The sequence below is a fragment of the Vulpes vulpes genome, chromosome X (assembly GCF_048418805.1).
Source record: "Vulpes vulpes isolate BD-2025 chromosome X, VulVul3, whole genome shotgun sequence".
Taxonomy (NCBI): domain Eukaryota; kingdom Metazoa; phylum Chordata; class Mammalia; order Carnivora; family Canidae; genus Vulpes; species Vulpes vulpes.
Window position 1 is genome coordinate 23,638,316 of NC_132796.1, and position 27,415 is coordinate 23,665,730.

A 27,415-nucleotide genomic window follows, 5' to 3' on the forward strand; every position below is an offset into this window, starting at 1 on the left:
ATATTTGCAAGAGGACACTGAAAAGGTACTGGCACTCTAACAAAGTAGGATGGGTTCTAATTGGGATATCAAAATTGCTATGAGAAAATGCATTCATTCTGCTGGGAAAGTTCCAACACCATTTGAGAAACATGGTACCACTTACCATAGCAGCTGATGTCACGAAGTAGATGCAATTTCCAAGGAGGAAAAAAAAATGTAACGTGCAAGAAGGGCTAAGATCGGTGTCAGAGAAATGCCTATTTCTGAGGAGTGGCTTGAGAGAGACGAATGAGATGTGGAGTTCCATGTCAATAAAGCTCAGTGTTATGGGTGGCAGTCAGTTTCCGGACTTCCAGTGTTTCTGAGCTCATAACTGGTGGAAACTTTTAATCAGGAGAGAAAATTTATTTAAATGTCCCTTATTGAATTTGTTCAATAGGTGACATGACGTTATAAAACAAAGGAGGTAGCAAAAGGAAATAACAAATATTAATCTTTTATGCCATGCATAATTTTCTTCTCTTTATAAGGATTCATAAAACAAGCTATTCAGAGGTTTTGAACACAAGCATGAATTTTATTTTGTTCTGACTTTTGTAACCGAAATAACTAAGTAATTTTCAATTCAGTAGTTATAAATCTTTCTATAAAAACATGCACACAACTTTTATTCCCACATTGCCACCCTCTTTGCCACTTTGCAGATGAATTATTAGAACAAAGTTATAAACCTGCAGATATTAAATATCTGTAGTAGAAAATACTGACACAACCATAAAAAAATGCTTCGTTTTTGTCTAGCTTTGCTCTCTTCTTCAACCTCTGTTCATCCCTTTTTCCCCTGGCCCTCTAAATATATAAGCCAGTAGCATTTGCTTTGCTTTGCATTTTTACTTGCCTTACTGCCTTTCAAAAGGGGATGACTTGGATTAGAGATATGCTTTAACTCTGTGAGGTTGTTGAAGGAAATATTAATGTTTGGCAAAATTGACTTAAGTTTTGCATGCTACTCTTTTATAGTATTTGGTTTTTGTTTTTAATATTTTATTTATTTATTCATGAGAGACACACAGAGAGGCAGAGACATAGCAGAGGGAGAAGCAGGTTCCCCAAGGAGAGCCTCATATGGGACTCGATCCTGGGACTCTGGGATGACGACCTGAGCCAAAGGCAGATGCTCAACCACTGAGCCACCCAGGTGCCCCTATACTAGCTGTTTTTAAGAACATGTGAGTAAAGCCACAGTCTCCATTTTTAAAATTAACAAAAGGATGGAGTATGCTGGTTATAATTGTCATGACTAATTATTTTTAATATCCCAAAGAAATTGGGGTTTTCTTTAATCCCTTACTGTTAAAAATGTGTTTACTGCTTATAGTGGTTAATTCATGGATGCATGCATCCTAAGGCTTATTTTTTTGACATTTAAGTCAAATATATGTCTTAATGACTCAGAACAGACCTGGTAATGTCACCATTTCTTTAATTAAATACATATTTGTGTAAAAAATTGTGTTCTATATGATATTAAATATTTAAAGCTATGTCAATATTTTTGAGAGTAAAAATGTTTTAAGGACTTTAGTCTGGCATGGTAGTCACCTTTTGCAGAGTAGTAGATGAGTACTCACATTATGTAATTTCAAGGACATTATAGAGGATTCTCTAATGAATGATAAGGAAAGAAAATTTATCAAAATATCTTGAAAAAATACTAGAAATGGGATATTATATGATATTCAAGCTGAAGTGAATTCCTAAATTTCCTCTCTGGGGGAATAACATTTCCATTCGATGATTGTAAATGAAGCTAAAGTACAGATGATAATTATGACTAATAATATCTAGAATCTATTAAATGCTTACTATTGGCCCAGCAGTATGCTAAAATTTTTAAATAATTATTTTGTTTTATTCTCATAGCTACCTTGACTTGAAGGTGTTAATGTCTTCATTTTATTGATGAGAAAACCAGACTCAGAAATGTAAAGGGCTTCTTCAACTCACATAGCAAATAAGTGACAAACCTGATATTTAAAATAAGTCTATAACTAAGGCACATTACCTCTCCAAATATTCTCTGGGAGCCAAGAAGTATTGACTTAATTTTAAAGTGATATAAATTATTAAAATTAGATCCATTTTTGAAAGCAGGATATAAATGGGAGAAAGAGGCAGAAAAGCACTGGACACTTGAAAATGGAATGGAATTTGGGATATACCAAAAATAAATGATCTGCGGAATAGAAGGTTACAGAAACAAAGACAAGCTAAAGTCACCCAATTTCATAATTTTGCTAAAGGCTAACCCTGGAAGCAGGGACTATTAAAACTAAAAATATATATCAAGACTAAAAATAATCCTATTATTTGACAGAGTAATTCCAAATCGAATAAATGGGTTTTTTATACATAACTCAAAATTCCAACCCATCAAACATTGCAACAAAGATGTTTATCATTACTTTAATATTAAAAATATAACAAAAATATTTTAAAGAATAAAATAAACATTGGAAAAAGGTTAAGCATAGAAAATTATCTCAACAGAATTTTCAGCAATAATAAAAATTATGTTTAGAAAGACCATACAACAAAATGGTAAATGTTTTTGAGAGTATTGTAAAGACCATGCAAACAAAATAGTAAATGTTTGTGAGAGTATTGTAAAAAAAATAAATATGGCTGGAAATTTTATCGACATTATGATTACAACTGTATAGAACAAATGACACAATGCTTTGGGTGCAGGGACTAAAAGAAATAGACTAAAATGACTGATTATGTTAAATGTAGAGCTTCTAATGTTCTCTTATAAGAAAAATATAAACAAAAGTATTATAAAGCAAAAGGAGGAGAGAGGAGGAATGCACATGATTTTCCCCTTGTGTATTTTCCCTTCTCAGAACCAAAATCTAAATCCCACTTCTTTATTGTGACAGACACTGCTCATTACCTACCCTCTTCCCTCTTTTACTTACCAAAAGAACTTCCATTTGCCTTGCAGTTGGGGTGAGTCATGTGTCTAAGATTATATTGTAGATAGGAGTGGCCTGGTGATCAACAGATTTTGTATGACATGTAAAGTGTTGTCATATTTTGCAAACTAAAGTAGAGGATGTCCAGTTACATTTTAATTTCACTTAAGCAATGCATCATTGTTTAGTTGTAAGTGTATTACGTGAGACATACTTACACTATAGAAGCTATTCATTGTTTATCTGAAATCGAAATTTAACTCCATGTCCCATATTTTATCTGGTGACCCTATATGGAAAGAACTTGGAAAACTAAGTTTCTGGATGCAACATTTATGAAAAAAATATAGCCCTACAGTTTGGATAGTGTTACACTGTTACACTGCATGTAACAGAAACCAGCCTATAATGGTGTGATGAAATGAGATTTTATTTATCTCATATGACAAGATGTTTGAAAAGAAGCAATCCAGAAAGGGTGCAGTTGCTCAAGGAAATAAAGCAGTGAGGCTTCTTTGAGCTTCCAGCTCCACTTCCACAGCATGCATCTGGTCCTAAGAGTAGCAACATGGTGACTCCACCTCCAGGTATTGTGCGTGGATCCTGGGGGAACAAAGAGAGTAAAGATGATGAGCAAAAGATGACTAATAATATCTAGAATCTAACGTTTTATCTGCTTTTTCTCCTTTTCCTTATTATTATTTTTAATCAGGAAAACTGATTTGGAAGGAAGCTTCACCTAGTAACTTGAGGTTACATTGCATTGGCCTTCTACTGTGTTATTCCCTTTTGCTCATTAGAAAATGCTCTCCTTCCACCACCACCACCACCATCTACCCCCTTCTTCAGTGCTCTGCTTAAGCCCTGGTCCCTACCCCCAGGATGCTCTCTGCATGCCAGTCCTCTGCAATTCCTGAACACTTAAGTACATGGGCATGCTCCTCACAGTTTAGTTCTAAAGTAAACTCTTTTGGTTGGCCCAATTGAGTTATCTTTATAAGTGGACTGCATGGTCTTTGAGAGAGAGGACCACACCTTATTAACAACGTGCCTGGAACCTACCAGGCTCCTGATAAACATTTGCTAATGGGTTTACCACCAGCTGTCACCAATTCTTAACAAAATGCCATAAGAAATCTGTAAGCATAAGCTTTCTAAAGCTGTAGATAGAAAGGCTGAAGTGAAGCAGAATGCCTTTTACTTTTACTTTATTTATTTATTTAACGCTTCACTGCATGTGCACTACATTTACATGGTTTAAAATTCCAAAGATATAAAAGACCATACAGTGTGAAATATCTCCCTCTTGCATCCTTCCCCTAGCCACCTAGCTTCTCTCCTCCATGCAACCAACCTCATCACTCTCCTGTATTCATCAGGGAGAACTTTTGTATTTACAAGCAAATATGCACATTTTAAAGTTTGTTTTGAATATTTAACATTTACTATGTGCTGGAATTCATGCCAGGCACTGTGCTAAATGCTTTACATTTAATCCTCCCATCAACTCAGTGAAACAGGTTTTTCTTCTTTTTATTCTCCCAGCTTTGCTGAGGTACACATGACAAATTTAAAAAATTGTGTATTTTAAGGTGTGCAATGTGATGATTCAATATTTGTATGCATTGTGAAATGATAACCATGGTCAAGCTAATTAACACATTCATCGCTTTACATATTTGCCTTTTCTTGTGTGTGATGAGAACAGTTAAGATCTACTTCCTCAGCTAATTTCAGGCATATAATACAATATTATTAACTATAGTCACCAAATTATTGGAGGAATGCAAATCAAAACCACAATGAGATATTACCTCACACCTGTTAGGATGCTTAGTATGAAAAAGACAAGACATAAGGCATGTTGACAAAGGTGTGCATAAGAAAGAACCCTCGTACGCTGTTGGGAATGCACACTGGGGCAGCCGCAATACAAAACAGCATAGAGGTTCCTCAAAAATATAAAAGTAGAACTACCATATGATCCAGCAATTTCACTTCTGAGTATTCATCCAAATGAAGTAAAATCAGTATCTTGAAGAGATCTGTACCCCCATGTTCACTGCAGCGTTTTCACAACAGCCACCATATGGCAACAACCTAAGTGTCCACTGATAGAAGATGGGTAAAGAAAATGTGGTATAAAAAAAAGAAAATGTGGTATATATATCACAGAACATTATTCAATGATTATAAAGAAGGCAATCTTGCCATGTGCAGCAACATGGATGAACCTGGGGGATGCTATATGTAGTAAAATAAGCCAGATGTAGAAAGGCAAATACTATAGGATTTCATTTATATGTGAAATCTAAAAAAGTCAAACTCAAAGAGGAAGGTTTCTCCCTATGTCCATTTTGCAAAGGAGGAAACTGAGGCACAGAGTCATACAGTGGCACAAACCACAGCTGATATTTATTCCTAGGAAGTCTCACTCCAGACCTTATGCTCTTAACCACAAAAATATAGTTCCGTTTCATTCTGAACATTTTATGAGAATCACACAGAGTAAACCAAGCCTCAAAAAACTATATAGCACACACAGGACAAAATTATCTCCATATATCTGAAAAGAATACAATATATACTTATGCAGTTCTTAATTAAGCATGTGTAGCTGTGAAATCTGAAGGTTTGAGACTTGGATCCTTTATCTCAAGACAGAATTTGTCCCTGTGGCCATATTACCACAGCCGAGCATGAATACTGTCTGTCCCAGTAGGGTGTTGTAAAAAGAGAACAAGTGTGTATCAACTGGACATACTTCTCCCACTCAAGTGAAAGGGGAGTTTGTAGGAAGATCATTCATCATGTCAATGTCTCTTAATCAGAATTGTTGTCCCTTTGCCTTTATTTCCGACTCAGCCATTTTCTGATGGCTGATTCTTCTGATTTTCATCCTGCTTGCCTTCTTCCCCTGTCCTGTCTCTACTGTTCCTCTACGCTTACACCCTTACATTTGTCAATTAGCCCCATGATTTTAGCTCTGCTATTCTGCTGTGCTTTCTTTTACTAAGCAACTGCTGGCTGCTTCCATGTAATAGGGGAAAAAACAAACAGTTGGTGCAAACAAATTTTTTTTACATAAAACCAAAAATAAACAATTTGACTTTAGAGTTAACTTTATGTTTTTTTTTTTTTTAACTTTATGTTAAAAGTGCACAACCAGGTTACAGGAACTTTCAGTAAATTCTAATTTTTATGATAAACACAATTTCAAATTTTTGAAAAATCACTGGGCTTTGCAAACTTACACAATAAGTAGGAAAAAAAAGCAAAACAAACTCCATTATTCCCAATTAAAGAACTATCTCTGCTTGAAATTATGTTAAAATGGGAGCAGTTCTTGTTAATATTTTAGTGCTGATTTAAATAAAATGGTTGGAATTAATATAGATGGTATTCACAAATAATACATGATAATCAAATGCCTCATAAAGTCATTAAGTTAAAAATAGATTCCATTACCAGTAGAAATTTGAGGAAATGTTTAACCTATTAGTAATACAAAATATATTATAAAGAGGTAGTTCTTTTTCTAATTGGAAGGAAGGGACTGCTGCTCTCATTGTTGGAGGCAGTTTACCTTGAGAAAATTGTTTGAAAACATAAGTTGTAGATTACCAGACTGTCTTCCTTAAGCCAAAGTGATTTGTCTAGCCCCCAGTTACAGAGGCCTATGGAGTGCTTCTCCAACACGCAGATTCTGGTACAGTTGGTCTGGGAAGACCTAAGTTCTGCTTTTCTATCAAACTTCCAGTTGATGCCAATCCTGCCCATCTCTGGGCCAGCCTTAGAGCAGCAATGTTTTAGATACTTGGTTTGTTGCAAGAACTTCTTTACCTGGAATAATTGTCTGAGGCCGATGTGACAAATAACAAAGGTAAGAGAGATTGGTTGGTAGTCAAAAGGGAAGGAGGTCAGAAATATATGTTTCCTCTTACTTGACTAGAAGTGGGGGCAATAATCATTTGCATGGGATGCAAATTTTTATAGGCCAGGAAAAAAGTCAGATTTTTTAAAGCAAGCTACAGAATTGCATTTGGAAGAATGATGGGATGAGGTTTGCTCTGGGATAGAAGAAGAATTTCTCCTACAAATTTGATGGAGTCATAAATTCAGTTTCCACTAATGATTTATCTTTTCAAATGGTATAAACTTCCAGTTGTAAAATAAATATGACATGGGGCTGTAATGTACAGCATGGTGACTATAGCTAATAATACTGTATTGCATATATGGAAGTTGCTAAGAGAATAGATTTTTTTAATTCTTTTTTTTAAGATTTTATTTATTTATTCATGAGAGACACAGAGAGAGAGAGAGAGAGAGAGTGAGAAAGAGGTAGAGACACAGGCAGAGGGAGAAGCAAGCTCCATGCAGGGAGCCTGACTTGGGACTCGATCCTCGGTCTCTAGGATCACGCCCTGGGCTGAAGGCGGCACTAAACTGCTGAGCCACCTGGGCTGCCCGAGAATAGATCTTAAATGCTCTCAATACAAGGAGAAAAATTTGTAACTATATTTGTAACAGATGTTACTAGACTTATTATGGTGATCATCTCACAATATATACAAATATAGAATCATTATGCTATACATCTGAAATATGTTATATGTCAGTTAAACCTCAATCTACAAAAGAAGTTAAGAGAATTAAGATTGGAGTGTAGGGGTCAGAATGAATAGCCTCAAGATGTGTGCTTTGGCACACAGGTTGTTTCAAGCTAAAAATAATCAAGACCCAAAAGACTCAGGAAGAACTCTGACCTCCCCATTAACTGCCTAAAAAGAATTTAGATAGAGGACCTGCTCCAGGAAGGGAACTATCATTACAGATAACTACAGTATAATATGAGCTAAGTATGGTAGACAGGGAGGATTTTAGCAAAGGCTGTGGGTTAAAATTCCTTTCTATGCCCCGTTATTTCTGTATTGCCCAGCCAACATTGGTTTACCAAACACTCATTCTTCTCCCTGTGAATAGCTTTCTTTTCCTTCAGAGTCCCAGACCCCTACCCCCTTCTCCCTAGTTTGAGATGACACATAAACCTCATTTTGCCTATCTTTGTAATCTCATATCTATGTGGATTCCCCATATGTATGTAATAAATTTTATTTCCTCCTGTTTACAGGTCTCATGTCAATTTAATTCTTAGACCAGTTAAAAGAATCTTGAAGGGTAGAGCAAAATTTTTCCTCCCTAACGGGGGTTTTTACACACACACAAAAAGAATGATCTGAAGGATACAGAGCAAAGAAAGTATTGACAGCCTGGGACTTGAGAGAGAAGAGGGACAGGTAAAAGTTTTTCTTTTCATCCAGTTTCTGTTTCTAGCAAGATGCTGAAGGGGCCCTCCTGCTGGTTCCTCAAAGAGTTACCCTGGGGAAGAAACTTAAGGGGAAATCATGAAAAAGAGAAGAAAAGTGTGAGAACCCCTTGTGATGATAGATGGGGGAGTAGGCTTTTCCAATTGATGTGTAAGCACAGGGATTTGGGGTTTGGCCTGGGGCTGGAAGTTACCAGACTTCTTACATGATGACATATGGGGGTGGGTAGTGCTTAAGGAATACTACTCTGGATTCTTCTTTGCACTTGTCTTGTGTTTTCTCTACATGTTTAGCAATTCAGAACTTGGGTTGAAGTGTAATCAAAGGTAAACAAAACCTGAATTAGTTAAACCAGTCAAAACGGATTTTATTCTGTAACTATTGCAATAGGGAGAAGAGCTGAGCTCAGTTGTGATTTGCTCAGAAGAGAGCAGGTGTTGCAAAGGAGGAATGTGGAAACAGGGAGGGGGTCGAGGAACCTGGGAAGAGAAAGATCACAAAACACAGGGAGGAAGGTTGGTCAATGTAAAGGTAACTAGTTCACCACTGGCATTTATCTAAGTTTGGCTTCTACGTTCCCACAGAAACTGAGACAGAGGCTCTATCCTGCCTGATGACTACATTGCAAAGGAATGGCTTTTAGTTCCTTGAGAAAGACACTCCAGAGTTCTAGTAGATACATATATATCTCAAAGGGACAAAGAAAGATTTATAATTATGTGCTTTTTTAAAATTTATTTTTATTTTGGGCAGCCCAGGTGGCTCAGCAGTTGGGCACCAGCCTTTGGCCCAGGGTGCGATCCTCGAGGCCCCGGGATTGAGTCCCACATTGGGCTCCCTGCATGGAGCCTGCTTCTCCCCCTGCCTGTGTCTCTGCCCCCCCCCCCCCCCCCCCCCACCCCCGCCTCTCGAATAAATAAATAAAATCTTTAAAAAAGGCAGAGACACAGGCCTCCCGGGGCCTCCAGGATCACACCCTGGGCCAAAGGCTGGTGCCCAACTGCTGAGCCACCCAGGGGTTCCGCTTTTTTCTTTTTTTTCTTTCTTTCTCTTTCTTTCTCTCTTTCTTTCTTTCTTTCTTTCTTTCTTTCTTTCTTTCTTTCTTTCTTTCTTTTTCTTTCTTTCTTTATAGCAAACGCATTCCAAAAGGGAAGTCAGGGGGCCTATCATCTGTGTTGGCTAGAACAAATGGTAAATTCTCTTGGCAGCCTTGAGCTTTTCCAAATAAGAAGGGGGGGTGGGTGGGGAGACCAGGTTGTCCCAGGGATGTGGCCATGGACTGCTAGAAGCTATGCTAAAGTTCAGTCAAGTCCTTTTTTTTAAAAAAAAGAAAAAAGATTGCATTTATTTATTCATGAGAGACACACAGAGAGAGGCAGAGACATAGGCAGAGGGAGAGGAAGGCTCCCTATGGGGAGCCTGATGCGGTACTCCATCCCAGGACCCTGGGATCACAACCCGAGCTGAAGGCAGACACTCAACCTCTGAGCTGCTTAGGTGCCCCTCAGCCAAGTCTCTTAATGCAAGGCTTGAGATGGGGTCATTTCTATTGAAAGTTTTTGCAGTTCTCAGTGTCCACAGGAATAAAATCAAGGCTTCTCGGAAGCCTTGTGCTCTTGGAGCACTGAGAAAATGAAGATGAGAGAGCTGAACTTCTTGGTGTTCATTTTTCCACCCCTCCCTGTCTTAATACCCAAGCTGGGAGTTTACAATCTCAGGAATGTCTCCTAATGTCACCTTTTCCTGCAAGGGTAGAAGGGATAGGACCTGAAGGAGCCTCTGCTGTGGTTGTGGGATACCTGTTACCAGCCACCTCAGGGCTAATCCATTTCTTTCCACAACACATCCTGAGGCTGAATTGGGTGCTGAATTGGGTGCTGGCCTTCTCCTGATGTATTCCCTAACAGGGCAGTCAGTATCCTAGAAGGGCCTAGGGGGAGGGCACTGTCACAAGCCAAAATAACAAGATGTTCTGCGCACCACAGTTAGTTCAAAAGGAAAACATACCTTGGATTCCAGATTTCAGCAGAAGCACAAAGTACTAGAATGAGTAAAGCAAGAATTTTTAATTTTCTGAAAAATATCATGTTTAAAAAAATGGTTGAAACAGAGGTATGAAGAGCAGAATACTAAATAGAAGAATAATATGACAAATTTGAAGGCCAGATTGACGAAATCCTCCAGAAGTTAGAAGGAGAGGAAAGGAGACTATAATGGTGAGTCAAAAAAAATGAAAGATGGGACACAAAAGTGCTAACACCCAGAATAACAGGAGTCAGAGAAAGAAAGAAATGAAGAGGAGAAAAATCTTTGAAGACATAAGGAGAATGAATTAATGATTTTCAAAGACTTCAGATTGAAAGGGCCCAGAAAGTGCCACAGAAGAGGAGAATCTTTTTTAAAAACCACATCTGGACATATTATAGTGAAATTTAAAAAATACAAAGACAAAATTCTAAACACAGAAAAAAAGAGCAGACGCCATACAAAGGAGGAAGAATCAGATTGATGTCAGATTTTTCAACAACACTGGATGCAAATGGGTGTTTTCAAAGAACTGAAGGAAAATTACTTTGAACATAGTATTTTATATCCAACAAAATGTCATTTAAATAACAGTACATGATAAAAATATTCTCAGGCATACAATATTTCAAAAGCTTTGCCACACAAAGACTCATTTAAAACACTTTTAGGTAAGTGCTTAAAAGGAAAGGAAAGAAAAGTCTGGAGATAAATGAAGTAAAGGTTATCAAATAAATATCTTAGTAATAGTGTTGTTTAAATAATAAAGATAAAAAAAAGGAAAATAAATCCATAACAGCCAATTACTTTAACTCTAGTTTAGTGACCAAGTTTATCATACATTATGAACACTTAGAGCTCTAGTTTACCTGTGAATTCTGATTCAATAGGTCTGCAATGGGGCCCCAAATTCTATAATTCTGGTAAGTTCCCAGGCGTTCTAATGCTGCTAGTCCTCAGACCATGCTTTTTTTTTTTTTTTTTTTAGATTTTTATTTGTTCATGAGACACACACAGAGAAAGAGAGAAAGAGAGAGGCAGAGACACAGGCAGAGGGAGATGCAGGCTACATGCAGTGAGCCCAACGTGGGACTCAATCCTGGATCCCCAGGATCAGGCCCTGGGCTGATGGCAGCACTAAACCGCTGAGCCACCTGGGCTGCCCCTTAGACCATGTTTTGAGTAAAAGCTAGGGAGTAGGTTTGATCAACAAGGTGGGTGCTGGAAGGAGTGGAAAACAAGAAGGCGAGAACCCTTGCTTTATTCAGGGTGAGACACAGCTTCAATTAAGAAAATAAGACCAGAGTAAAAAGAAATGTAGGAAAAGAGGGGCGTATTGAAATAAACTAAATGGTAGCAATAATAACAAAGATATCAATAATTACAATAAGTATAAATAGAAGAAAACTATCAATTCCAAGATACAGATGAATAAATTAGGTAAAAAGCCCAGATTTGAATTTAAAGGATTTATGTGAGAAACATTTAAAGCATTAGGAGATGCAAAAGTTGAAAGTAAAAGAATGGGGAAACAAGACTTATCAGGAAAACCCCAATCAAAACAATATTGATAGCTACATCATACTAAATAAAATAAACTTTAAGACAAAAAAAATGTCAGTACTGAAGAGAGTCGTGCCACAACAGAAATGTTCAATCCACCAAGGAAGTATAATAATTTTAAGCATGTATACATCAATAAAATAGGCTTGAAATATATATATATATATATATTTTAAAAATTGATACTACTGTATTAGTAAACTTTCTATTAAGTGGAGAATTTGAACACACCTCTCTTGATTACTCACAGGTTACACAATAAACAACTCAGCAATAATGTAAAAAAAGTAAGTAATACAGATAACAAAATTAATTTAATGGAGATATATAGAGACAGAGACAGAGAGAAACTCATAAAGTTATTTCTGTGTCATTTAGGGAATATACAATTTTCATTTGTATATGTGGAGTATGTATAAAAAGTTGGTCATATAAAGAAATCCTCAAAAAGTTTCACATCTCATAATATCTAACAATAATACAATTATGTTAGATAATTTTAAAATTGAAAGTATCTCTGAACAGATATGGAAATTTAAAATACACACATGACTAAATAACTCTTAAAGAAAAAATCAGCGAAATTTGAAAATTAAAAAAAAAAACAAATGCCAGAGAAACACCACATATCAGAATTTATGAGATATGATAGAAATGCTTTAAGGAAGACTTATAGCTTCAAACACTAATATAAACAAGAAAAAAGCCTTAAAGTTAATGATATATGTATCTATTTTAAGATGTTAGATTGATAGAATAAATCCAAAGAAAGTAGAAGACAATAGATAACAGAAAACAGGATCTCAAAGAGATATCTGCAGTCCCAGGTTACCTGCAGCATTATTAGAATAGCCAAGATATGGAAACAATCTAAGTGTCTGTCAACAGATGAAGAAATAAAGAAGATGTGGTCTGTATTTACAATGGAATATTATTCAGCCATAAGAAACAAGGAAATTCTGCTCATGGAGACAATATGGATGGCCCTTGAGGGCTTTATGCTAAGTACAATAAGTCAGACAGAGAAAGACAATTACTGTGTGATCTCATTTATATTTGGAGTCTAAAAAAGCCAAACGCAGAGAAACAGAGAGTTAGAGGGGTGGTTACCAGGGGTTAGGGGTGGGGGAAATGATGAGATATTGGTCAAAGGGTACAAACTTCCAGTTACAAGATTAATAAATTCTCAGTAATATATAGAAAAGAAAAGATAATTATGTGACAGGGTGGAGAGGCTAGCTAATGCCATAGCGGTGATCAGTGTGCAATATATACATGTATCAAGTCAATAAACCTTAAACTTACACAGTTTATGTGTCAATTATGTTGCAAAACTAGAACAATTAAATCTGATTTAAAAAAAGAATAACAAATAAAAATAAAGGACAAAAGTACAATTTGAAGGTCAACAAAATATATGATGATTGCAATAGAAGATACAATCCAGAGAAAGAAAATACTAGTTAGAATCCAGGCCTCAAAAAAAAAAAAAAAAAAAAAAAAAAAAGAATCCAGGCCTCATATGTGTAACTCCAGGGTGAGCCCTAGAGTTCATAAGCAACTTTATGGGCTCTCTCTCCTGAATTCCTGCTCCTTGCAATCTTCCTGGTACTTTTCTGTTCTCTGTCTTCACTGTTTTTGTTTCTCTGCCCAGAAAACTGGGGCTTTAATTACCCAGCACCAGTATGCTCTTCTGTGGACTTTTGTGATTAGACCATGGCCTGGCATGGGTGGCTAGAGGACAGAGTGAAAATCAAACCAAACCAAACAACAGTGCTTTGTCTTACCCTCTTGGAACTGCAACTCCATAGAACAGAGATTTCCACTTTCCGAGTTTTCAAGTCTTGCTGGTTCCAGTTAACTGCAGCTGCCACTGCAACTACCACCACGCCACCACCACTAGGTTAATCGGAGACTAGGCCAGGATAGAATGGAGAAAGGGGGAGAAAAGTTGCAGAGTACTGGGGGCAGATTTCCAAAGACCATCGGTTCCTTTTCCCAGTCTTGTAGCCAGAGGCAGAGGGCTTCTCCTGGAGCTCCATCTCCGGGCTCTTTGCCGTGTTCTGGTTGTGTTGACCTCAGTCTGGGAGATACCAAAGGGGGAAAGCTTGATAAACTCAATACAAATTCAGTTGTACTTCACATTCTGGTCTTCGTTCCTGAACTGCCTACAACTGTTTCCTTTTCCGGGTTTTCAAGTAGCTGTTCTACACATTCTGTCCAGGTTTTAATGTTGTATTCAGTGGAAGAGCAAGGGTAAGGTATCCTCTTTGCATGTATCCAGAACTGGAATGAATATCCTTCCATAAAATTAAAACTATTGAAATGTAAAATCCATATTCTTTAGGAATACCTGTAGATGCAATAAAACTATATCACAAAAAAGTCAAAGGAAAAATGCACATGGGATTCAGGATGATGGTTTACTTAAGTGGGGGAGGCAGATGGATAGGTTGACAGGGGTGCCATACCATATGTTCAATATACGTGATTATCACGTTGCTTACCTTTGTTTCAGATGGTGCTTTGTCAAGCATGTATAACCTCACGAGAGAGAACTAACCAAATAAGTACAGAAGTGAAACCGGGCTACACAAAAATCAATAAGAATGGCTATTAACCAAGAATCATGAACAATACAATTTTGTACACCTGAGATTCAAAAAAGAATGAAGAAAGAGGGAAAAAAGAAGAAAAGCATTTTTTTCTTGCCTTTGAGTGAGTCAGAGGCTATAGATCAGGGTCGACTAAGCTACTAATGAATGAACCCGAAAGCTCTGTAGTGTACAATGAAAGCTTGCTTCTTCTTCTTCTTTTTTTTTTAAGATTTTATTTATTTATTCATGAGAGACAGAAAGAGAGAGAGAGAGAGAGAGAGAGAGAGAGAGAAGCAGGCTCCCCGCATGGAGCCCGACGTGGGACTCGATCCCTGGACAGGGATCATGCCCTGAGCCCTGAGCCAAAGGCAGATGCTCAACCGCTGAGCTGCCCAGGTGTCCAGAAAGCTTGCTTCTTATTCACACAGAGCCCAAGGCTGATACTCCTGGTTATGCCACTCCCCTCCTAGCAATGACTAAGATCCTTCCTTAGCAATGACTAGGGAGCTTGGATCCTTCTTTCATAAGATTCCACCATCTTGAAGCCCTCTCCCTCAAGACATGCATATGAAGAAAGCATACATGATAACAAAGACAGAGGGAAGAAGACCACTCTGGCATTTTTGGCGGTCAATTCTGGAAGATGCGTGCAACATGTCTGCCCACAATCCATTGTGGCTGCACCTAGATGCAAAAAGACTAGGAAATATAGTGTTTTTAAGTATGTAGGAAGGACATAAATGTTTGGTGAACACATAGCATTGTCTCTGTCACAAGAGATTTTACAATAATGATATTTAATATTCCATTTTTACATTATTGCCTATGTTGTGCCATGCAATAATCCCCATCTAGTACCAGCTGTACTATTGCCTATTCTAGTATGTTTTAAGATCCTTCTAATATCTGCTAAACATGTACACACCACACAAAGACACTAACACAAAATGAGTATGGGCATCTAGTTATTAACAGCATCTATATTATCTTTCTAGTCTCCTGTATGATTTACTTAAAGAGTTGTTTTTCTCAGTTTAAAAATTAGTTCAGAAGGCCATACAGGTATTTACATAATGTTAACACATCCTTCATCGTACTATTCTTAAGTGTTCAAAAAGTTGAAATATTAACATTTTTCCTTGAAAGGTGTAATTTCATCACTTTTCTCTTCATTTAAAAGAAACATAATAATTCCTTTAGATCTCCTGGGGGAAAAAGATAAACACTGGAGTGATGTACAGAGCCAAGAATAACATACTCTGCTGGGGAAAATTGCACTCAAACTTTTTGCTGAACTGCTACTAACTCTTTAGTTTACAGATGGCCATTATTGGGATGCCTAGGTGGCTCAGCAGTTGAGTGCCTGCCTTCAGCCCAGGGCGTGATCCTGGAGTCCTGGGATCGAGTCCCATATCGGGCTCCTTATGCATGGAGCCTGCTTCTCCCTCTGCCTGTGTCTCTGCCTCTCTCTCTCTCTCTGTGTGTGTCTTTCATGAACAAATAAATAAAATATTTTTAAAAAGACGATGGCCATTATTAGGAATATTAAGCCAATAAAGGCAACCAAACAAGAAAGTGATAATTTTAGCTAAATGTGGCATAGAGGAAATAATCAAATATTACAAGTGGCAGGTAAGAGTAGTGATTGAGAGGAAGTACAATTTCCAACTTTGCCACTCTGAGATACTAAGCAAACCATTAAAAGTCTCTGTGCCTTGGTTTCCTCATCTGTATACTGGCCAGGACAAAAGTAATCCATTTCTTTTGAAGATTAAGTGAATTAGCACTCATAAAATGCCTCTAAAGGTGCCTGGCACATAATAAGTACTGAATAAATGCTAGCTATTATCGTTTCACAAAAGAATTAAACAAAGCATTGATTGACACTAAAAAGTCAAAGGCATGATTATCTTAATTATCTAGTTCCTATTATATGTTAAATTATACTAAATTAATTATGTTTCAAAAAGAGAACCCCATTTATTTCCTGAAAACATCTTTTAAAACAAACAAACGTTGCTTTTTCATATCCATTTTGCAGGGATACCCCTCATGTTTTAATATGATAAAATATTTAGCTTTTGCAAATATCTGCCAACAGTTCATTAATTTTATTGATTATTTTTAATAATGCACCACTGTTGTGGGAGTTAAGCTTTTTCTTTTTTCTGGTTTTAAAATAAACTTTTTAAAAATTTGTTAATGAAATATGAAGTATACACAAAAGTCCACATATATGCACACAGCTCAATGAATTTTCACAGTATAAATACATCCAAATAACCAACATTGGGATAAAAAAAAAAAAAAAACCCAGAACATTACTAGCACTCCCAATGCTTCCCTTGGTACATTGTAGATTAGATTAGTTTTGTCCTTTCTATAAATGCAACCTTACGGGATGTACTCTTTTGTGTCTGCCTTCTTTTACTCAATATTATATTCCCGAGATTCAAATAAACTTTTGCAAAAAGCCATAGATTGTTAGTTCTCATCCCTATATGGTAGCCTGCAATATGACTATACCACAATGTATCCATGCATTCTACTGTTTTTTTTTTTTTTTCACCCATTCTACTGTTGATGAGCATTCCAGCAGTCTCTAATTTGGATTTCTTTTTTTTCCGTAAAGCTGCTGTGAACTCTCTAGTGTATGTTTCTCGTAAACAGGTGTATACATTTCTGTTGGGTATAGAATTGATGGCGTCATCAGTTATACGTATGTTTAGACTCAGCAGGCTGAAGAGTTTTCCATGGTTGTTGAAGCTGTTTTTACTTTCACCATGAGTAGATACAAGGTTGTAGCTCCTCCAACTCTTTGCCCACACTATCTATTGTCCATTATTTCATTTTGAGCATTCTGGTGAATGCATCATGGTATTGCACTGTGGTTTGAATTTACATCAGCATTATGTCTAATGAAGTCTGTTACCTTTTTATACATTTGTTTACCATTTATATATCCTCTAACACAATGTGTGTAAAGCAGACTTCCTCAATTGGCAAATGTGTTTCAGTATTATGTTCATTATTATTATAACTAGCTCATTAGAAGACGCAGAATCACCTACTTGGCTTGGAATTAACAAAGCTGAACTTGTCCTGAGACAATCTATAAATAATACTCCCATATTCTAGTCAGAGACAGAGCTAGTCCTAATCAAAAACAACACCAGTTTATTAAAAAGAAAAAAAATAAACGCAAGTGAGCAATCTTATGTGAAGGGCTCATTCCCTTCAACTCTATAGCTAATGTAATAAAAACAAAACACTAACAAAAATAAAAACGTCAGGGAACACCTGGCTGGCTCAGTCAGAAGAGCATGTGACTCTTGATCTTAGGGTCATGAGTTCGAGCCTCTGCCAGGTGTAGAGACTATTTAAATAAACTTAAAAAAAAAAAAGAATGGAACAAAGATAAAAACATCCTTGTCTCCATTTACACCACTATAATATTCTCTGGGAAAGAAAAGAAAACAAATTAAAGAAGGTGAAATGAAACAAAGCATGCTTCTCTCAAATGCATACTATGTCCTAGGCACCGTGCTAGGTACACATGCTACAAGAGCCCCAGGAGAAGGTTACCATATTGATTTCACTTGTTACAGAACATTGAGACTCAGAGAAGGCAAAGAATTTTCTCAAGACCAGGAAGTGATAGGTCAGGACTCAAACCAGATTTTGTTATATTGGATATCTCTATTATGTCCTCAATTTATCTTTTTAAAGAAAAGCCTGACAGGCAATATGGCTGAGTCATGCCAGAAGAGAACTCCTACCACTTCCTAGTTTTGTGAGTTTAAATAACTATGTCATTTGGCCGTGTGAGACTCAATTTCTTCTGACTAAAATAAAGAAATTATTCAAGATTATCTCTAGAGCCCCCCTCAAAAACGGATTCTATGATTTTAAACACCTTTGATTCCTACTACTAGGACCAATGCTATTTCCTTCCAGGTAGAAGAAAATTGGTCTACTCAGATGTTACTCTTCATTCCCAATCTTCATTCATTTTCTGATTTTTACTTTGCTCATCCCTCAAGGTCAATGAAATGACACCTACCTGTTTGATCTTGCCTGACTCTTCGAAGCTGATTCAGATTCTCCTCTAGTACTCAGCACATGTACATCACATGTGTTGTTGACTTGAGGTCCTTAAGGACAGACATTGTGTCTCAGTTATCCCTACAGCCCCAACACCTGTTGCTGTCTGGCAGGTGGTATGACATAGAAAAATGGAGAAATGAACAGATTATCTGTTTCCACTTTTGCAGGTTGACTATTTAAAAGCTAGAGGACACTTGATGGGATGAGCACTGGGTGTTATTCTATATGTTGGCAAATTGAATTTAAACTTGAAAAAATAAAATAATAAAATAAAAATAAATAAAAGCTAGAGAAGGGGCTGGGGCGCCTGGGTGGCTCAGTGGGTTAAGCGGTTAAATGTCTGCCTTCAGGTCTGGTCATGATTTTGGGGTCCTGGGATGGAGCCTGCATCCAGCTCCCTGCTCAGCGGGGAGTCTGCTTCTCCTTCTTCCTCTGCCCCTCCCCCTGCTTGCTCTCTCTCTGTCTCTCTCCCTCTCTCTCTCTTAAATAAATAAATAAATAAATAAATAAATAAATAAATAAAAACTAGAGATGGGACCTCTATGATTTTTTTAAAAATTTTATTTATTTATTCATAGAGATGGAGAGAGCGAGAGAGAGGCAGAGACACAGGCACCATGCAGAGAGCCTGACATGGGACTCGATCTAAGATCTCCAGGATCACACCCTGGGCTGCAGGCGGCACTAAACCGCTGCGCCACCGGGGCTGCCCAACCTCTATGATTATTTCTCGTTACCCTCTTTCCTAGGTTCCCAGAAACCAAGCAAAGGTGTGATTACAGGCAAGGTCCCAGTTTCGACCTGATTGCATAGGGGACCTCTAAAGTGTAACTTATGCCTCAGAGTTTCTCCGAACTACAGTCAACAGAGCAAGGGGTTCATTCTCCTGAATCAGTCAGGCACTGGCTAAGGTGGAGGAGGGTTGTAAACTCTGGGCCTTTCCAACTCTCATTATGAGCAAGTCAAGCAGCTCCAGTGGCCCAAGAGTGGTTCAAGAGGTTCCCACTGTTGGCCTGTAAATGCAAGGCACAGAGAAGAGGGTGATGGCTGTGAGCACACAAAACTGCAACCTGAGGAGTATGGGCTGAACTTTGACTCTGCCTGCTTTACCCTTTTCTCCCGTTCTATTTCCATCTGAAAAATATCAATCTAGTACATTTAGGATACACTGGTACTTGATTCCATATTTTATGCTCTGAAACATTAGCTCATACTGCTCTCCTCCTTCACTAAACTATTTTATATGCCTTAATTACCATGAAGTGCCCTGAATCATTTCAGTGGAAGCGGTCTTCCATGTATATATAGTAATACCATTTCATTTAATTTCCCAAACCCAAAAGACTTTTAATTCCGCCCTACCTCTTCCAGATCATTCAAGGCAGGAAATGTTATTGTCATTGTACCTGCTTTGACCGTAATATCGGAAGCTATTTTTGAGTGTGTGTGTGTGTGTGTGTGTTCAATTTGAAGTGGAATACACTGCCACAGCTCACGCGCCCCGGATATCAGGAAGCCTGATAGACAAATAAAAAGTAGAGAATGGTCTGTTTCAGTAGAACTATATGCAGGGATCAGAAATTCACAAGAAATAGGGCTTTTAACTCCTGAGTTCTCATCAGATTCCAATAAGACAAGCTTTAGGAGAGCAGCAAACTTGCCTAGATATACCCACAGCAATATCTCAGGACCTCCAACCGTGCCTGGCACGCATTGGGATTTCAGGGCACATTCTCGGAACCAATTACAATTGTACCCACCTGAAATATCGTTCTGTGGTTTTATTTAAACTAGTTGTCAGCATGGAATGACTTCTGCACTCCCTTCTGAAAGTGGGTGAATTTCCATGGTGAGCAATTCCTCTATATACAGTTTGCAAATCATTTTGGGAACCTTCCAAATGAAAGGCACTGTATAAATATACCCTCCCACCGGCAGCCAGCCGGCTTTCCACCGGGGATGCATTTACATCACTTATGTACATAGTGTTTCATTTGGGGCATTGCTTTTATTTTTATGACCATAAAAGAAATATTCACAGTATGAACAATAATGTAAAGCGCATTCAAGAAGATATATATTTGTATATTTTTATGATTTGAAACTTAGAAATCTGAAAGAGAAGCAGGCATGGCATTTTTCTCTCCCTTTGCTGTTTGCTTTTTCATAGCATTCTCTATTATTTCTGAACTTTATGGTAGAATATTGCTGGAATGCTCAAGTCTTTGTCTGCACACCATTTGAGAATATGTAGTGGTGGGTTCAAATGAATGTTGCTGGCAAAAGGCCTGAAAATGAAGGGTGCTTGATTCTGCATTTATTCATGTCTGTAATAATACTTTGCTTTAGTGTTGCCTTTCTGTGGATGGAGTCCTCTGTAAGGGGAGAAGGGAAAAGTAAGCAACCTTAGGTCTAAAATACTTTCTAAATAACTTAGCATGATAATGGGGACTTTCACAGAGAAAAGAGACTTTGAAGAGACATATTTTAGCCTTTATAACAAAAGGGGACTGATTTCATAGAACATTACTGGGGAGCTAGGCTTTGAATTTAGCTCATACAGAAAACGTTTAATGAACTTTTGAAATAAATTACCAACAGAGTTAAATCAAAACCTCTATAAATTATGTATTTACCAACACAGGATCATCTGCATACAAAAGATGAACGGAATTATAACTCCTCCATTTATACATTTTCATAATTAAATCTAAACAGAGTGAAATATCCCACATTAGACCTATTTTCCAGATATTCTAGCCTTAATTTCATTTAAAACGAGGAGCTACAGTGAATAGTCAGAGTATTTTTTGCACAACAAAACATCCGAAAAGGTAGATTAAATAAAACTCTGCTCTCATCACTGAGGGATGACTGAAATGTGAACAATTAAATGTAGGCTACCAATGGTTAAAGGCAGACCCAGTAAGAATTTGAGTTCATATCCTGTGTCCACAATTCTCTCTCATACATGCAAAACCTGGTATTTTCTCACTTTTTACTGCTAAAACAATGAAAGTGATTTTTGAAACCCTGACTATATGGTAGTAATGTTAGGAAATAGCTCGCTCAGGTTATTTGTGGCTTATAAAGGAGATGTTATTGCATTCTCCATCTCCTCAGTCAGAATATTATTGTAGCTAAACTCTAATTTCATACTCCCAGGAATACCAACTTTGTTTCATTAAAATGAATTTCTTATTTAAAATATCTTGGCATTCTTCTTTTTTTTATTGGAAAATAAAACAGCAGTTCCTTCAATTGAGAAAAGCTAGAAGCATGGAATTGATCTGCAGCCAGTCTTTACTACAAACCCCATAATGCTTTGGATTATAGCCTACAATCCCCACACTGCAGCACCAAACTTACTGTTAACTATCCCGATACCGGAAAAGAAAAAAAAAAGAACATTTGAGAAGAACTTTGTAACAAGCAGGGATTCTGCTCAAATAATAAATTATTAATTTTGGCACTGTTTTCAAATTTGTTGGCCTTTTCTTTACTAAAAAAAAAAAAGTCATATTTATGAATACGAGCACATTTTTTTCATCTGAATGTAAGGTCATTTATCCTCACACAATGTGCCCAGGTATTCACTTCCCTTGTCAAAGACTCTTTTACACCTAGCATTGACTCATGTGGGATTTTTTAGTCCCCACTCCCCACTTTAGAGGGAGGTCAGCTTTTTGTCAGATTTGAAAATAAAAGTCACAATACATTGTTTAATGCTCTAAACATCTGCAAATGAGAATTTGGTGAAGTAATTAAGATCCTTAATTAGATGCACCTTGCAGCTGCTGTTAAGTCTTAATTGGCAATAATGCAGCTACATTTTGTTCTGACACATATCTTCAGAAGAGTTAGAGAACTGAAGGGAGGCAAGAGGAAAATGTTCCCACACAGTTCAAGACAGTTCGCACAAAGAGGATCCCATGGCAACAAACAGCGAGGCCCACAGTTGGCTCTGTAAGATCCAGGAATAGACAATGCTTCACCTCAGATTCAAACAAATACTTCCCTTCCTGAATCTGAAGAGAAAGCATTTTAAATCATCTCTTGCAATAAGATTTGAATGGTCAAATGTTCACCTGCGCCTTTAATACACTTTTCAAAGCATCTGGAGAATCTCTGCTCACAGCCCATGTCAAGGTAATAATTAGGACTCATGCTCTGTGTAGAGCAACAAACTGGCAGGAGCCTTGCAAAGAAAGGGCTTGGTTTTTGTACCACACGGAGCTGGAGTGGACCTTGGCAACCTGTCATTTTACAGACAAGGAAACTGAGGCCAAGAGAAATTAAAGTTATTCCCTCGGGAAATTATGGCTCCTTAGGAGTAGAAATTAGACTCAAATCTAGGATCTGAGCCTATGGTCCAGGACTTTTACTTCTAAACTTTGCTTGAAGCAATTAAATTTGTTAATTGCGCCCCTCCCAGTCCGCTTGAGGTCTAGTTCTTCAGTTAAATAGGTCAGCTGAAGGAGTGTGGTAGGCGTTGAAAATATAGATCACCGGCTATGAGAAGAGGAGGATGTACGTCCCTTTCACCTCTGGTCCTCAGTGTACCCTGGACTAGAGCATGTGCGCAAGGAGCACAAGAGAACGACTGGCACACAGGCGGTTAATGTGGGTGAGTTACCACCAGGGAAACCGTGTCACACTTGCCCGCGCTCTAAGCAGATCTTCCCTCACCTTGGATTGAAAAGTTCAATGAAATGCTCCTTCCTTAAAAATACAGGTTGGCCGCCCTTTCGTCTCCCAGTTCCCCACCAGCCTCACCTGTGCCCTGAGTTTGGCTTGCGTTCCTTTAGCTCGCGTTTCACCGAAGACGTGCACGCGTTTCCTTTATCCTCGATTGTGTTTTAGTCTCCAAATTAAATGGAGACACAGTTCTCCAGGGCCCAGGCTGCTTTACCTATTTATTGTTCTATGCGGGGCTTATCCGCTTAAACTTGACATTACAGAAGCTTGTGGGACGCGCTGTAAGGTGGGTTAGCGTTCCCCGGAATGGGGGCTACAGGTGGTGTAGGGGAAAGGTCGACGAGGGAGGAGGGAGGGGTGGTGAGTGCAAAAGGGTTTCTCAGCCCCTTAGGCGCTCTGCCCGCCCCACCGTCGGAAACTAACGCTGTGCCCGCCTCGTAAGCTCGTCCACCGCCCTAGAGCACTGCCTGTCCAAGTGTGGTCCGCACCCGGCAGCATTATGACGGCCCAAGGACCAGTTTATTGGAAATGCGGACTCTCAGGCCTCACTCCAGACTTCCCTGAATCAGAATCTGCATTTTAACGAGACACCCAGGTGATCATGCCTCCGTTCAAGTTGGAGCAGAACAGAATCCCAGGTGGGTATTACACTATCGCAAGGTAGTATAAAGGGCAAGGATCTTAAACTGCGCAAATTTCCCGATCTCATTGACCCGTACCTACTTGGTCCCTTTTTCCCGTCAGGACTCCATCTCAGAATCCTGCAGCGAACTCCGTTACGCGACGGAGGGGAGGAGGGTCCTCTTCAGTCTCCTCCTCTCGGCGCCCCGCCCCCACCCCCGCGCTCCCGGGGAGCCTGCCAGCGGCACCTTTCTCCCAAAGCCCTCTCCCTTAGGGAAGATACTGCTCCTCCCCAAACTGAAAGAGCAGCGGCCTGGAGGGTCACTGCCTGGAGGACTCACAGTTTACATATCAATACAGGCTGAAGCACTTTGCAAAACTGCCCTTTAGGAACAATTATCACTCTGGCCCCTGAGGTTCGGAGCAGCCCCCTCCCTTTAGCAACCCGGCTTAAAGTGATACTGAGAATGGCTCGGGGGCGGGGGGGGGGGCGCAGGGAGAGAGAGAGAGAGATCGCGCGCAATAACAAATGTGCTTTAAAGAGAAGAGATGAAAAGGAGGTTATTGTCGGCTTGTCAGTTTAGGGATCGCTCTGGGTACCTTTCCGCCTCCTAGAGAAATGGAACCCTAATTCTAAGGCGACTAACGCGGGAATGGGTAAGCGTCCACGTTTGCCGTCCACTTTTGCCTGGAAAGACAGATTCCCGTTATTTGAGGCCTCTCAGGGTCTTTTCCGAAAGATTCCCAGGCTACCCTCCTTCCTCTTTAGTCTTCGGAAAACTAAAACTCGCAAAGCGGTGGCGTTCTGTGGATTGGCTAGTACTAAAATATCCATTGGGTGGCAGTAACACTATCTTCTTTATGACTTGCAGCAAACCCAGAGAATGCATTCAATCAAATGAACCGATCTTGTAGAAACACTGGAATCATTTATGCATTGCAGTTTCTCTTTCTTGTTTTCGCTCCTTCTTTCCTGGGATATTTTGAGTGGATTGTGGCTATTAATCAAGATCTCGTGCTATTCGTGGGTTGCTTGTCGTTTTCGCTCAGGATTAGCATCATTCAAGGCAAACGCAAAGCTGTTTTTTTTTCCCCTACTCTTTTCTGAAAAATCATTTTTGGGGGCTGCTGAAGAGAGCTAGGACCCAGGAGACACCTTCCCAAACAGCAGGGGTTGTGTGCTTTCACACAGCAGTACTGTACAAGGAAAACCCCGTCGGATCTGTTATTGCGGGATACTTGTGAAATATCATAGGATTCTTTCTTATGGCTGCATCCCGGATCTGGAAATTTTACTTGGGGACCAAGAGGATCTGAAGGGCTACATGTATACAGAAGATTTGCAAGCAAGACTCCGATTCTTGTCATAGAGCTCTCAGACTTCCTCACTTACCGGCCTTTTTCCTTCCTCCTTTAAAAAAAAATTTCTTCCCTCTTTTTCTGCTCTCTCCTCTCTCAGTGTCTCCTTCTCTATCTGCCTCTTCTTTTTTCTCCTAGTCGTCTTTTCCCCCCCTGCTCTGCACCTGGATTGTATCTTCACCAAACAATCGGGCACTTTGAGAACTAACTGGAGGCAGTCTTGTAGGGAAGAGCTGTATGGAATTATCTGCTTTTATGGTGAACTTGGCATTTGTGAATGGGTATCTTGTTCACGATATTAATTGCTAGCAAAAACAAGAAAAAGAACACAGGAGTAAAACGTGGATTTTTCTGAATACGCATTGTGATGACCAGCAATTACCTTGCCGACTGATATCCAGAGGAGAATAATTTGGAAGACTGTTGTGGGTAAGGTCATTTTATATATGCAAACCCATCAGTGGCGTGAGCAAACTTGGGCATCTGTAATGGGAATGGGTGACTTGGATGATTGCTGCATCGCATTGATGGCTGTGATGTGGCCGTTATTGGCACTGAATGGAATAACTGCAGTTGGGTGTGTTGGTGTGTGTGCGTGTGCGTTTGTGTGTGTGTGTGTGTGTGTGTGTGTGTGTGTGTATGTAGGTCTGTATTCTGAGTGTAATTGAAAATAAATCAAAGCATCACTTCCCCCTCCAATTATTTTGATATGGAAGAGTGTCTTGAATTAATTCCGGGTAGACACTCTATTGTTTGGATGCAATATTTGTGGCTCCTGTGTTCTGGAAGGGGTAGCAGCAGTGAAAGGAACACTTACTGAAGAGCCCTATTTAAAATGAAACGAGCTACTCTTTATTCATTAAAAGAAATATGTTTTCAACTCAGTGCAGCATTCTGCTGCATTTCACAGCCGCAATGGGACCAGGGACATCCCACTTGTCAAGTTCCTAAACTTTAAGGTGATAATCACCATTAATTATTCTCTCGGTTGTGATTATTGGAGATTATTAAGTACCCTTCGCTACTTTTTTATCCACTGGATTACCGTTCGGAATGAAAAGAAAAGAAAAAGCAGAGAATGATGAGCAAAAATAGAGAGTCATGCAATATCATTTTAAATATCACCAAATGCTTTCTTTCTCAAGTTCAATAGCCCAATAATATAATTATTTACCTAATACCCTAAATAGCTGAAGCTGCGACCCACGTGCAGGGGAGTTGAAGGTCTGGAAGCAGAGACCATCCTTTTATTGCAATGCAGACAGCTTTGGAAATGCAGACAATTACACACTTCCCTTAACCTTAAGTTCAGGATGTGTCCTATCTGCTACATCTATTTTACCCTTTCAGTAAAAAGTTAGAGACTAGGGCACGAAGGATGTTTAAGCATATTCTGCCTGGGAAATGGGATAAAAAAATCAATATTGATGACGTGGTTCAGTGCACTGTACTGCAATGCTAAAGTCCCATATTCAGTACCTATGATGAGAGAATGGAGCATTTACATGTGTTATAAATCTCACCTGGTAGATTGATCTGAAGGGGAGGGGAGAAGATATGTGGATATGTAGGAAGATGGATGGAAGTCGTGCATAATCGGTGATTATGTAACTTCATTACATCAGCGAGCTTCAGTCAACGATAGTGAGATGAAATGATTGTATAGAGGGAGGCTCCATCACCTTGTTAACTTTTGAAGGCTTGAAACAGCTAACAGAGGAGGAGGCGGGCAGACAGAGATTAGCTCCAAGGGTCCTGTAAACCCTGATCTCTGTGGCAAATGTAGCATGAGTTTTCTCATAGTGAGTTTCTGAGGGACAGCACGTCTATGCAAGCTGTAGAGCTGGACAGGAGCAATTTTAGCCACACCCGTGGAGAGTCAAAATGAGTCCGCAATGTTTCACAAGTGCCCCATCGAGTAATTGGGGCTGATGATCCCAGCCAAGGTCATAGTTCTGTACCCTATGATTGACATGAATGACCCCAACTGATCAGAAAGTTAAATCAGTAGAAATGAAGACTGTGAACAGAATGACTATTCGGGGTCCTCTTGCATTTTCCCTAGTAGAGCTTAATGCAGATTTCAGCCTGGTGTTTCCCTCATAAAAAAAAAAAAAAAAAAAAAAAAGATTGCTTCCACAGTGTGTCAGAAGTG

General features: G+C 38.8%; 1 protein-coding gene and 1 long non-coding RNA gene across 5 annotated transcripts in view; one reads left to right on the forward strand and one right to left on the reverse strand.

The window, feature by feature from the left end:
- Positions 1–538: 538 nt before the first annotated feature.
- Positions 539–24,272, reverse strand: LOC112919095 (uncharacterized). Of its 3 annotated transcripts, none has more exons than XR_003234812.2 (3): positions 24,004–24,272; positions 13,666–14,231; positions 539–3,563 (listed from the first exon to the last, which is right to left on the reverse strand). It is a non-coding gene; the product is annotated as an uncharacterized lncRNA (long non-coding RNA). The 3 variants fall into 3 exon arrangements; XR_003234811.2 differs by having other exon boundaries at positions 24,000–24,082; XR_011998254.1 differs by having other exon boundaries at positions 23,359–24,042.
- Positions 23,083–27,415, forward strand: part of IL1RAPL1 (interleukin 1 receptor accessory protein like 1) — a 1,371,532-nt gene continuing 1,367,199 nt past the window's right edge. The window contains exons 1-2 of one of the 2 annotated variants that reach the window (XM_072744238.1): positions 23,083–23,918; positions 24,774–25,689. The gene's annotated coding sequence lies outside the window, so the exon portion shown is untranslated. Of the gene's footprint in view, positions 23,919–24,195; positions 24,318–24,773; positions 25,690–27,415 lie in introns of those variants that run through there. The other variant, XM_072744239.1, reaches the window with a different exon arrangement.